This window comes from Phyllobates terribilis, unplaced genomic scaffold, assembly GCF_046119375.1.
Source record: "Phyllobates terribilis strain yellow unplaced genomic scaffold, ASM4611937v1 Scaffold_170__1_contigs__length_4071412, whole genome shotgun sequence".
NCBI classification, from domain to species: Eukaryota; Metazoa; Chordata; class Amphibia; order Anura; family Dendrobatidae; genus Phyllobates; species Phyllobates terribilis.
In genome coordinates this window covers 1930677-1943722 of record NW_027362930.1, presented here as the reverse complement: position 1 = coordinate 1943722, position 13046 = coordinate 1930677, and the positions used below count along the sequence as shown (strand labels likewise).

Here is a 13046-nt window from a genome sequence, read left to right as displayed (position 1 = left end):
GAGCCTTTATATACCTGTGCACAGCAGCAGCCACCTTCAGTCTGCTGCTGGACAGCCAGCAGCAGCAGCAGCAGGAGAGGTATGTAATCAGGAGCCCTCCTGCTAAGGGTAGACAGCTGCTCGTTCCACCCCACCCCCCGCCTTAATTGGTTCTCCTCCCTTCCAACGGTGTTGAGGCGGGTGGGAACAGCAGGGGGTGAAGGTGCTGTGTTTAAAGAGGTGGAGTTATGCAGATCTAAAACGCGTGGATTGCAGCAGCAGCAAGCCGAAAAGTGCAGGCATGTAAGGGATCTAGAGGTTGACAACATGTCTTCTTAACGGGAGTCCAGGAGCTCATCTCCACAAATGGACTTTTCAGGATCCTTGGGTGGCTCCGTAGTTTGAAACCAATTCTGGTTATCGCTTCTCGGCCTTTTGGCTTAGATCTTATATCTGGTCAGAAGGATCCTATAGTGTCTCCCCCTCGGCCTTGCAGCATCGCCACTTAGGTGGCTTAAGCTGCCTGCTGCTATTGGGGGGGGTCCAGAGGAAACGAGAGGTGATAATGGGCGTCAAGATTCGCTATGCCGGGACTGATGATATTCGGGTCAAAAATGCTTTTCGCATTGATATTGAGGAGTCGAAGAGGAATTTCTTTAACCTGCGGTTCTTGGTGGAAGTCGTCATCTTCAAGATTTTGAATGTTGGTCGTGGAGACATCATTTGCCTACAGGAGTTCCCAAAGAATGGCCGGTACGTTTTAGTCCTTGATCGTATGGCAGCTTGCCAGAATCTTTTCAAGACTCTAAAGGATCAGCAAGCCTTGGATCATCCGGCTCTTGATGGGCTTACATTCACGGTATTGTATACTAAGGGGGAAGTGCCAGTTGTTGTGTTTATGCACAACCCCCTTGTGGATGTGGAGGACATTACTAGATTCCTGAACCGTCATTGCAGCTATGTGTCCTACTCACACAAGGTGAGGAATGAGGTGGGCTTGTGGACTGGCAAACACAAGTTTTTTGTTCGGTTCCAGGAGGACCCCCAGGGACCTGGGGGTATCCACTACCCTCCCCTCAGTTTTGCCATCGGGAGGGATAGAGGGTATATGTTTTTTCCTGGTGCTCCGCGTTTTTGCAGGAAGTGTAAATCCTTTGGACACTACCAAGAGGACTGCACGGTGGAGAAGTTTTGTGGGAAATGCAATAAAGAGGGTCATCTGGCAATGGAGTGTACTAACTCCATGGTTTGTAATGCATGTGGCGAGGAGGGACACGCTTTCAAGGACTGTCCCCATCGTTCCAGGTCATATGCAGAGGCCGTGTCCCCACGTCCTACTACTGCCGCCACTATTGGTGAGGCGATCGAGGCAGTAAGGGACTTCATGGAAGAGATGGAGCAAGCACCCGATCCTGCTGGTGGAAGCGCTGTTGAGATAGAGCCTGCAGATATGTCAATTCTGCTTGATGTGAGTGGTGAGGGAGAAGTGAGCGGTTCACTCTCCACAACGCCGGTGTTGGCTTTGGAAAGCTCAGAGGCAATTCATGAAGGTGGTGGTGGCCAGGGTGACTTCACCGGGGCTGTGGTGAGGCCCCCTGATGAGGACTCTGATGTGTCTTCTGCAAAGAAGTTCCGGCCAGATTTTTCACCTGCCAGTATTGGGAGCATCAGCCCCTTAAGTGATAGGAGCTATCCCGAGAGCTACAGTGCCTCTCCTAGGAGGTCTTTTTTTGAGGAGGGGGCCAGCATTCTCTGCTTAACATCAGGAATCGAGTTTCAAGACGAGAAAGGTTGACTCTTCGGTGGGGGGTATGTTCTTTTTTACCGAATATGGTTAAAAAATGGGCTCCAACGTGGGCTGTAGTGTACTGTCAATAAATGTAAGGCTTATAAAATCTAAGCCTAGAAGATTGGCTATACTGGAAGAACTAAAAAATCTTGGAGCAAATATTTACTGTCTGCAAGAGTGCGGAATTGAAGAGTCACCTCCTGAAAAGGACTGGGTATATGGGCATAGTATTTGGTCAGGTTCAATGACAAACAAAAATGATGGTGTGGGGATTTTGTTGGGGAATAGGGATTTAAGTTTTGAAAATTATATGGTGGTGGAGCCAGGTCGTTGTATAATGGCAGTGGTTAAGGGGAGAGGGTGGAGGGTGAAAATTGTTAACGTGTATTGTCCAATTAACAAAGGGGATAGGTTAGCACTATTAGAGAAAATATGTTTATTTTTGCCTGGAAGGATTCCAATATTATTAGTTGGTGATTTCAATTGTGTTTCTGAAGGGGAAATTGATGTCACGGGTAAGGTCCTTAATCAAATTACATCTGATTTTTCTTTTTTAGATGCAGCGGAATTTTTGAGTAAGCCACCACCGGCCACATATAGAGCTGATAGGGGAGGAATAGTGTCCAGGATTGACCGCATGCTGTATACAAATAGAGGTTTGGTGTGTAAATTTTTTAAACAGCATGTTTTTTCTTTCACAGACCATGAATGTTTGTGGGGTATGTTTGAAGGTGATAAAAAAATGGTGCATGGTGTTGGGGTATGGAAGCTAAATGTTAGGTTGTTAGAGGATGTTAGGGTTATGAGAGACTTCGAAAGTAAGTATGAATGGTGGAGGTCTAGGAAAAATAATTTTGTGGATGTGACTGTATGGTGGGATTGGGTGAAAGTGGAAATTAAGAATTTTTTTAGGAGGTGGGGTTATAAAAAAGCAGCAATTGAAAGAGGCAGATTTAAAGATTTAAATATGAGGATTGAGTGGTTACATAAAATGAGTATGAAAGGAATTGATGTTAGTGATCAACTCAGAGGAGCGAGAGATGAGATGAAGCGTGTTTTGGAAAAGCGTGGGAAGGAAATTATTTTTAGGACGAGAGTTGAGCATTTGGATATGGATGAGAAGTGTACGAGGTACTTTTTTAAAAAAATGTGCAGTAAAAAAGATGAGTTGGATGAGGTTGTAAATGATAATGGTATGACTGTGGTTGGAAGGGAAGTGTTGGATGAGGTACATAGTTTCTATAGTAGTTTATTTGAGTCTAAATGGGTGGATGGGGGTTTGAAAGAGCATGTGTTAGGTATGTTGGAGAGTCAGCTTGAATCAGGGGAACGTGAGTGTTTGAGTGAGGATATTGTTTTTGATGAGGTTAAAAAGGCGGTGGATGGTGCGAAAAAGAATAAAACACCTGGGAAAGATGGGTTGCCTGTGGAGTTTTATGTAAAAGCATGGGATGTGATTGGTGTTGATTTTGTGGAGGTATGTCAATATATGTGGATGAATGGTGTACTTTGTAATTCCATGAAAGAAGGAGTAGTTGTTTTACTATATAAGAAGGGTGAGAAAAAGAATTTGCGTAATTGGAGGCCGATTACATTACTCAATGCAGATTATAAAGTCTTTAGCAAAATTCTGGCTAACCGTATGCGTGGGGTGATTGGAAGTGTGGTTGGTGATGATCAAGTGTGCGCGGTGCCAGGTAGGTGTGTGACTGATAACCTCTTGTTGTTGAGAGACGTAATTGGAGATTGTATGTTTAGGAAGGGGAAATGTATGGTTTTTTGTGTGGATTTTGAGAAAGCTTTTGATAGAGTGTCGCATGCGTTTATGTTTGAGGTGTTATTTAGGATGGGTTTTCCTAGTGTTTTTGTGAATGCCATAAGGTGTTTGTATGATGGTGTGGTGAGTGAAGTGTTAGTGAATGGATGTTTGAGTGAGAAGGTGTGCATAAAATCAGGGGTCAGGCAGGGGTGTCCGTTGTCCCCTGTCCTGTTTATAAGTGTGATTGAGCCCCTGTTGTGCATGATTCGGAAAGAGAAAGTGATGAATGGTCTTCTGATCCCAGGGAGTGGTGGAAAGACTGTAAAGGTAATGGGGTATATGGACGATGTTGTTGTGGTGAGTGATAATATGGCTGCTATGAATCGAGCAAGGTTGCTTTTAGATTTCTTTTGTGGTGCATCTGGTTTTAGGGTGAATTGGGGGAAGTGTAGCTTTAAGTGTTTCGGGGATTCGAGTGTTAGGATGGATGGTGTGATATGTGAAGAAGGTGCTATTAAGGTTTTGGGGGTGTGGTTTAACAAAGATCTGAAAGGGAATGAGAGTTGGGATGAATGCGGTAAGAGGATTGAACAGAAGTTAAATTTTTGGAGGTTACGGGACTTGACATTGTCAGGCAAAGTCCTTATTATTAAGTCAGTGATTCTTCCTATGTTACTTTTTGTGTCAGTGGTTTTTCCAGCCCCTTATAGGGGTTTTAGGCGGATTGAGAAGCTAATTTTTACGTTTTATTGGGGAAGTAAGATGGAAAAACTTAAAAGGGAATATTTGTGTAAGTTACGTGAACATGGGGGAATGGATTTCCCAAATTTTGAATTTTGTCTTGGTTTAAATTATATTAAAACGGTGGTTGTTCTGTTAGGTAGGGATAACAAGACGGCTTTTATGATTAAATATATGGCTGGATGGATGTTGTTTGGGTTGAAATGGATGAGAAGGGATGCAAGAGTGCCTGTTTCGTTTAAATGTCCAGTGTGGTATGAGTTTGTTGAAAAATTTGTTGTCAAGCATGATTTGTTGGATGTTCCTATGGGTGATTTCAAAGTGATAAGGAATGTAAGGAGAAGGATGCGTGTTAGAGAGTTTGAATGTAACATTAGGGGCTTGAGATCGAGTGAAGCGTTGTGTGTATGGAGGAACCTGAGTATAAAAGGAATATCGAATAGGCAGCGTGATATCGTATGGATGAGTTTGCATGAGATTTTGCCTGTGAGAGAGGTACAGAAGAGGAGGGATCTGATTAGAACAGAGGTATGTCCGAGGGATGGATGTGGGGCGAGTGAAACTGTTATGCATTTGGTTTGGAATTGTGATTATGCTCAGAGTGTTTGGAAGGGAGTGGGTGGTTTATGCAAGGAACTAGCGGGCGTGAATTTTATAAATTGGAGAGTGGTAATGTTTGGGATGGGTGCAAGTAGCCGGGTGAAAGAGAGATTGTTGTGGTTGATAATGGCATGTGTAATAGAAAGTCTGTGGGACGTTAGGAATTTGTGTTTATTTAAAAGGAAAATAATCTCAGTTAATAATTGTGTTAGGATGGTTTTGTCAAGGTTATACATAGTTTATTTATGGGACAGCCGTGGCGGTGGTGGCTCTGATTCAGAAGGTTTTTGGAAAGTAAAAAAATGGAGGTCACTGGTAAAGTACCAGTAAGTCCTTGTTTAAGTGTTGTGATCTGTCTTTTTTTATGATAATGGTATGTTTTATAGTTTTTTGTCCATTCAAAAGGTATTACAACTGTTTCAGTATAAAGTTATAAATATGAAATAAAGAAAGTACCATTATGATGTAAGACTGGGCAACGTAGTATGAGTTTTTATACTATTGATTGTTGCTTGAAAAATTTTACTGAATGGTATAAAAAAAAAAAAAAAATCTGTTCTTATCAGTTTAATATCTGATACGTCCCCTATCTGGGGACCATATATTAAATGGATTTTTAGAACAGGGAGATGGAAAAAGAGCTTGCTCTGTCCACTCCACGCATTGACCTGGTATTGCAGTATCTCCAGGACCGGTGCACCCCTTCTTTAATGCAGTTTCTAAAATCAGAAAGAATTGAATTCAATGTTTTTTGTTCATTTTGCTTGTTTGTCGGATTTTGGGATGGACTCTTTGGCTTTGCTTTTCTTCTCCTCATTGGATTTTTCATGTTCAAAGTTGCAGAAGCCAGATTACAAGCTCATTTTGGTTCAACTTCAGCAACTGTGCATTGCATTGCCATGTAATGTGATGCAATGCTATCTTTCTAGCTCTCCCTTTTTACTTCCTTTTGGATAAACAGACATATTAGGCAAGCATTTTGGAGCTTTCACCTAAATAACTACAGGTGGTGAGATAAGCTGCACAATATAATTGACCTTTCAGTATATTGTTGCACACACACCATCTATTTAGAAAATGCCCTTGTTATCAACAGCAGCCTTTTAAACTCACCTGAGCTAACAGGTATGTGCGCTGGTTACTCTGCTGCGCTTAAAATTTCTTTTTTGGTTTGCTACAATGCCTTTTCTGAAACGTTGTCTCCTTCTGCTGGAACACTGACTTCTTTCATTTAATGCCTGCAGACTATAAAAGAGAACCCAACCCAAAAAGTTTGGTTGATTAGTCTGTGGCATTCTGTTAAACTGTTGCTTATGGCGGTCTCTGTGAGCTTCTCAGCGACATTCAGCCAGCCAGGTATCCTGCCTGCAGTAGATGGAATGTGGCAATGGAACGCTGGCTGCGCGTGTCATAATAGGCTCTGAGCCTTTATATACCTGTGCACAGCAGCAGCCACCTTCAGTCTGCTGCTGGACACCCAGCAGCAGCAGCAGCAGGAGAGGTATGTAATCAGGAGCCCTCCTGCTAAGGGTAGACAGCTGCTCGTTCCACCCCACCCCCCGCCTTAATTGGTTCTCCTCCCTTCCAACGGTGTTGAGGCGGGTGGGAACAGCAGGGGGTGAAGGTGCTGTGTTTAAAGAGGTGGAGTTATGCAGATCTAAAACGCGTGGATTGCAGCAGCAGCAAGCCGAAAAGTGCAGGCATGTAAGGGATCTAGAGGTTGACAACATGTCTTCTTAACGGGAGTCCAGGAGCTCATCTCCACAAATGGACTTTTCAGGATCCTTGGGTGGCTCCGTAGTTTGAAACCAATTCTGGTTATCGCTTCTCGGCCTTTTGGCTAAGATCAAGTGTAGTATCTGTTCTTATCAGTTTAATATCTGATACGTCCCCTATCTGGGGACCATATATTAAATGGATTTTTAGAACAGGGAGATGGAAAAAGAGCTTGCTCTGTCCACTCCACGCATTGACCTGGTATTGCAGTATCTCCAGGACCGGTGCACCCCTTCTTTAATGCAGTTTCTAAAATCAGAAAGAATTGAATTCAATGTTTTTTGTTCATTTTGCTTGTTTGTCGGATTTTGGGATGGACTCTTTGGCTTTGCTTTTCTTCTCCTCATTGGATTTTTCATGTTCAAAGTTGCAGAAGCCAGATTACAAGCTCATTTTGGTTCAACTTCAGCAACTGTGCATTGCATTGCCATGTAATGTGATGCAATGCTATCTTTCTAGCTCTCCCTTTTTACTTCCTTTTGGATAAACAGACATATTAGGCAAGCATTTTGGAGCTTTCACCTAAATAACTACAGGTGGTGAGATAAGCTGCACAATATAATTGACCTTTCAGTATATTGTTGCACACACACCATCTATTTAGCAAATGCCCTTGTTATCAACAGCAGCCTTTTAAACTCACCTGAGCTAACAGGTATGTGCGCTGGTTACTCTGCTGCGCTTAAAATTTCTTTTTTGGTTTGCTACAATGCCTTTTCTGAAACGTTGTCTCCTTCTGCTGGAACACTGACTTCTTTCATTTAATGCCTGCAGACTATAAAAGAGAACCCAACCCAAAAAGTTTGGTTGATTAGTCTGTGGCATTCTGTTAAACTGTTGCTTATGGCGGTCTCTGTGAGCTTCTCAGCGACATTCAGCCAGCCAGGTATCCTGCCTGCAGTAGATGGAATGTGGCAATGGAACGCTGGCTGCGCGTGTCATAATAGGCTCTGAGCCTTTATATACCTGTGCACAGCAGCAGCCACCTTCAGTCTGCTGCTGGACAGCCAGCAGCAGCAGCAGCAGGAGAGGTATGTAATCAGGAGCCCTCCTGCTAAGGGTAGACAGCTGCTCGTTCCACCCCACCCCCCGCCTTAATTGGTTCTCCTCCCTTCCAACGGTGTTGAGGCGGGTGGGAACAGCAGGGGGTGAAGGTGCTGTGTTTAAAGAGGTGGAGTTATGCAGATCTAAAACGCGTGGATTGCAGCAGCAGCAAGCCGAAAAGTGCAGGCATGTAAGGGATCTAGAGGTTGACAACATGTCTTCTTAACGGGAGTCCAGGAGCTCATCTCCACAAATGGACTTTTCAGGATCCTTGGGTGGCTCTGTAGTTTGAAACCAATTCTGGTTATCGCTTCTCGGCCTTTTGGCTAAGATCAAGTGTAGTATCTGTTCTTATCAGTTTAATATCTGATACGTCCCCTATCTGAGGACCATATATTAAATGGATTTTTAGAACAGGGAGATGGAAAAAGAGCTTGCTCTGTCCACTCCACGCATTGACCTGGTATTGCAGTATCTCCAGGACCGGTGCACCCCTTCTTTAATGCAGTTTCTAAAATCAGAAAGAATTGAATTCAATGTTTTTTGTTCATTTTGCTTGTTTGTCGGATTTTGGGATGGACTCTTTGGCTTTGCTTTTCTTCTCCTCATTGGATTTTTCATGTTCAAAGTTGCAGAAGCCAGATTACAAGCTCATTTTGGTTCAACTTCAGCAACTGTGCATTGCATTGCCATGTAATGTGATGCAATGCTATCTTTCTAGCTCTCCCTTTTTACTTCCTTTTGGATAAACAGACATATTAGGCAAGCATTTTGGAGCTTTCACCTAAATAACTACAGGTGGTGAGATAAGCTGCACAATATAATTGACCTTTCAGTATATTGTTGCACACACCATCTATTTAGCAAATGCCCTTGTTATCAACAGCAGCCTTTTAAACTCACCTGAGCTAACAGGTATGTGCGCTGGTTACTCTGCTGCGCTTAAAATTTCTTTTTTGGTTTGCTACAATGCCTTTTCTGAAACGTTGTCTCCTTCTGCTGGAACACTGACTTTTTTCATTTAATGCCTGCAGACTATAAAAGAGAACCCAACCCAAAAAGTTTGGTTGATTAGTCTGTGGCATTCTGTTAAACTGTTGCTTATGGCGGTCTCTGTGAGCTTCTCAGCGACATTCAGCCAGCCAGGTATCCTGCCTGCAGTAGATGGAATGTGGCAATGGAACGCTGGCTGCGCGTGTCATAATAGGCTCTGAGCCTTTATATACCTGTGCACAGCAGCAGCCACCTTCAGTCTGCTGCTGGACAGCCAGCAGCAGCAGCAGCAGGAGAGGTATGTAATCAGGAGCCCTCCTGCTAAGGGTAGACAGCTGCTCGTTCCACCCCACCCCCCGCCTTAATTGGTTCTCCTCCCTTCCAACGGTGTTGAGGCGGGTGGGAACAGCAGGGGGTGAAGGTGCTGTGTTTAAAGAGGTGGAGTTATGCAGATCTAAAACGCGTGGATTGCAGCAGCAGCAAGCCGAAAAGTGCAGGCATGTAAGGGATCTAGAGGTTGACAACATGTCTTCTTAACGGGAGTCCAGGAGCTCATCTCCACAAATGGACTTTTCAGGATCCTTGGGTGGCTCCGTAGTTTGAAACCAATTCTGGTTATCGCTTCTCGGCCTTTTGGCTAAGATCAAGTGTAGTATCTTTCGAAAAGGCGGTTTTGGATGTTGGCCGCCCTAGTAGATTGATACATTATGCACACTGGGGTTTAGGCGCTTGTTAGTACGCCAGGTGGCTAATATAGTCATCTGGTGGAAAGCATGGCCCCCAGGATCGACGCCATTGGGCCGGGGAAGATCGAAAGCCCGAAGTGTGAAGTGCCCCAGGAGTGGTGACCCTGGGGTGCCTTAACTCACTGGGATTGGGAACCCCACTTGAGTTTATGGCACATTTGCACTAGCACTTCAATATTTCTTTCTTCACACACACCCTTATTCCGGGCCTTCTGGCCTTAGGATGGGGAATTTTTCAATTCCCGGTCGAAGGTCCGGGCAGTATTATACTGTGAAACCTTCACTATTTATTTAATTTTTTTGTCACTGTGTGTCCACTTTTTCACGTGTGTCCACGTCCTTACTAGGATTTTGTCGGGATGCGGTTCCCTTATGGGTTCCTCTCTTGGCAGGTCTAGGGGGGGAGTGTGTGGCCATCAGGTTCCGCTCCCCCCTGAACCCCCCTGGCTCTCCTTTTTCGGGAGGAGAGCGTTGTTGGCTCCCCTCTTCCGGGAGGGGAGCACAGTCTTTGGCTCCCAGTGCCTTGCTCGGGTGAGAACTCGGGCAGGTGCTGGGGGTAAGATTGGGTCGCCTCTGGCTCCGGCTGGAGGTGGCTATTTGTCCCTGTTCCTCGCTGTGGCCTTCTGGCTCGGAGGGACGGGGAATGGTTTGGGGGACCCTTCTCCTTTTGGAGAGGGTTTCAAGAAGACCAGCATCCTAGTGCACTTTTTTTGTGGCACTTGTCACTTTTTTAAGCGCACTCGGGTTTTGTACACGAATTCGGGCTTTCGAAAGAAAAAAAAATCTGTTCTTATCAGTTTAATATCTGATACGTCCCCTATCTGGGGACCATATATTAAATGGATTTTTAGAACAGGGAGATGGAAAAAGAGCTTGCTCTGTCCACTCCACGCATTGACCTGGTATTGCAGTATCTCCAGGACCGGTGCACCCCTTCTTTAATGCAGTTTCTAAAATCAGAAAGAATTGAATTCAATGTTTTTTGTTCATTTTGCTTGTTTGTCGGATTTTGGGATGGACTCTTTGGCTTTGCTTTTCTTCTCCTCATTGGATTTTTCATGTTCAAAGTTGCAGAAGCCAGATTACAAGCTCATTTTGGTTCAACTTCAGCAACTGTGCATTGCATTGCCATGTAATGTGATGCAATGCTATCTTTCTAGCTCTCCCTTTTTACTTCCTTTTGGATAAACAGACATATTAGGCAAGCATTTTGGAGCTTTCACCTAAATAACTACAGGTGGTGAGATAAGCTGCACAATATAATTGACCTTTCAGTATATTGTTGCACACACACCATCTATTTAGAAAATGCCCTTGTTATCAACAGCAGCCTTTTAAACTCACCTGAGCTAACAGGTATGTGCGCTGGTTACTCTGCTGCGCTTAAAATTTCTTTTTTGGTTTGCTACAATGCCTTTTCTGAAACGTTGTCTCCTTCTGCTGGAACACTGACTTCTTTCATTTAATGCCTGCAGACTATAAAAGAGAACCCAACCCAAAAAGTTTGGTTGATTAGTCTGTGGCATTCTGTTAAACTGTTGCTTATGGCGGTCTCTGTGAGCTTCTCAGCGACATTCAGCCAGCCAGGTATCCTGCCTGCAGTAGATGGAATGTGGCAATGGAACGCTGGCTGCGCGTGTCATAATAGGCTCTGAGCCTTTATATACCTGTGCACAGCAGCAGCCACCTTCAGTCTGCTGCTGGACACCCAGCAGCAGCAGCAGCAGGAGAGGTATGTAATCAGGAGCCCTCCTGCTAAGGGTAGACAGCTGCTCGTTCCACCCCACCCCCCGCCTTAATTGGTTCTCCTCCCTTCCAACGGTGTTGAGGCGGGTGGGAACAGCAGGGGGTGAAGGTGCTGTGTTTAAAGAGGTGGAGTTATGCAGATCTAAAACGCGTGGATTGCAGCAGCAGCAAGCCGAAAAGTGCAGGCATGTAAGGGATCTAGAGGTTGACAACATGTCTTCTTAACGGGAGTCCAGGAGCTCATCTCCACAAATGGACTTTTCAGGATCCTTGGGTGGCTCCGTAGTTTGAAACCAATTCTGGTTATCGCTTCTCGGCCTTTTGGCTAAGATCAAGTGTAGTATCTGTTCTTATCAGTTTAATATCTGATACGTCCCCTATCTGGGGACCATATATTAAATGGATTTTTAGCACAGGGAGATGGAAAAAGAGCTTGCTCTGTCCACTCCACGCATTGACCTGGTATTGCAGTATCTCCAGGACCGGTGCACCCCTTCTTTAATGCAGTTTCTAAAATCAGAAAGAATTGAATTCAATGTTTTTTGTTCATTTTGCTTGTTTGTCGGATTTTGGGATGGACTCTTTGGCTTTGCTTTTCTTCTCCTCATTGGATTTTTCATGTTCAAAGTTGCAGAAGCCAGATTACAAGCTCATTTTGGTTCAACTTCAGCAACTGTGCATTGCATTGCCATGTAATGTGATGCAATGCTATCTTTCTAGCTCTCCCTTTTTACTTCCTTTTGGATAAACAGACATATTAGGCAAGCATTTTGGAGCTTTCACCTAAATAACTACAGGTGGTGAGATAAGCTGCACAATATAATTGACCTTTCAGTATATTGTTGCACACACACCATCTATTTAGCAAATGCCCTTGTTATCAACAGCAGCCTTTTAAACTCACCTGAGCTAACAGGTATGTGCGCTGGTTACTCTGCTGCGCTTAAAATTTCTTTTTTGGTTTGCTACAATGCCTTTTCTGAAACGTTGTCTCCTTCTGCTGGAACACTGACTTCTTTCATTTAATGCCTGCAGACTATAAAAGAGAACCCAACCCAAAAAGTTTGGTTGATTAGTCTGTGGCATTCTGTTAAACTGTTGCTTATGGCGGTCTCTGTGAGCTTCTCAGCGACATTCAGCCAGCCAGGTATCCTGCCTGCAGTAGATGGAATGTGGCAATGGAACGCTGGCTGCGCGTGTCATAATAGGCTCTGAGCCTTTATATACCTGTGCACAGCAGCAGCCACCTTCAGTCTGCTGCTGGACAGCCAGCAGCAGCAGCAGCAGGAGAGGTATGTAATCAGGAGCCCTCCTGCTAAGGGTAGACAGCTGCTCGTTCCACCCCACCCCCCGCCTTAATTGGTTCTCCTCCCTTCCAACGGTGTTGAGGCGGGTGGGAACAGCAGGGGGTGAAGGTGCTGTGTTTAAAGAGGTGGAGTTATGCAGATCTAAAACGCGTGGATTGCAGCAGCAGCAAGCCAAAAAGTGCAGGCATGTAAGGGATCTAGAGGTTGACAACATGTCTTCTTAACGGGAGTCCAGGAGCTCATCTCCACAAATGGACTTTTCAGGATCCTTGGGTGGCTCTGTAGTTTGAAACCAATTCTGGTTATCGCTTCTCGGCCTTTTGGCTAAGATCAAGTGTAGTATCTGTTCTTATCAGTTTAATATCTGATACGTCCCCTATCTGGGGACCATATATTAAATGGATTTTTAGAACAGGGAGATGGAAAAAGAGCTTGCTCTGTCCACTCCACGCATTGACCTGGTATTGCAGTATCTCCAGGACCGGTGCACCCCTTCTTTAATGCAGTTTCTAAAATCAGAAAGAATTGAATTCAATGTTTTTTGTTCATTTTGCTTGTTTGTCGGA

At 44.4% G+C, this 13046-nt stretch overlaps 6 non-coding genes and 1 pseudogene across 6 annotated transcripts; all 7 read left to right on the top strand.

The window, feature by feature from the left end:
- Positions 1-5383: 5383 nt before the first annotated feature.
- Positions 5384-5573, top strand: LOC141211661 (U2 spliceosomal RNA). Its single transcript, XR_012281617.1, has one exon. It is a non-coding gene; the product is annotated as a U2 spliceosomal RNA (small nuclear RNA).
- Positions 5574-6688: 1115 nt separating this feature from the next.
- On the top strand, positions 6689-6879 carry LOC141211247 (U2 spliceosomal RNA). The gene has a single exon (XR_012281228.1). It is a non-coding gene; the product is annotated as a U2 spliceosomal RNA (small nuclear RNA).
- Positions 6880-7994: 1115 nt separating this feature from the next.
- LOC141211511 (U2 spliceosomal RNA) lies at positions 7995-8185 on the top strand. The gene has a single exon (XR_012281484.1). It is a non-coding gene; the product is annotated as a U2 spliceosomal RNA (small nuclear RNA).
- A 1113-nt stretch (positions 8186-9298) lies between these two features.
- Positions 9299-9390, top strand: LOC141211895 (U2 spliceosomal RNA; annotated as a pseudogene).
- Positions 9391-10180: 790 nt separating this feature from the next.
- Positions 10181-10363, top strand: LOC141211715 (U2 spliceosomal RNA). The gene has a single exon (XR_012281656.1). It is a non-coding gene; the product is annotated as a U2 spliceosomal RNA (small nuclear RNA).
- A 1115-nt stretch (positions 10364-11478) lies between these two features.
- LOC141211444 (U2 spliceosomal RNA) lies at positions 11479-11669 on the top strand. Its single transcript, XR_012281418.1, has one exon. It is a non-coding gene; the product is annotated as a U2 spliceosomal RNA (small nuclear RNA).
- A 1115-nt stretch (positions 11670-12784) lies between these two features.
- On the top strand, positions 12785-12975 carry LOC141211246 (U2 spliceosomal RNA). Its single transcript, XR_012281227.1, has one exon. It is a non-coding gene; the product is annotated as a U2 spliceosomal RNA (small nuclear RNA).
- Positions 12976-13046: the final 71 nt, after the last annotated feature.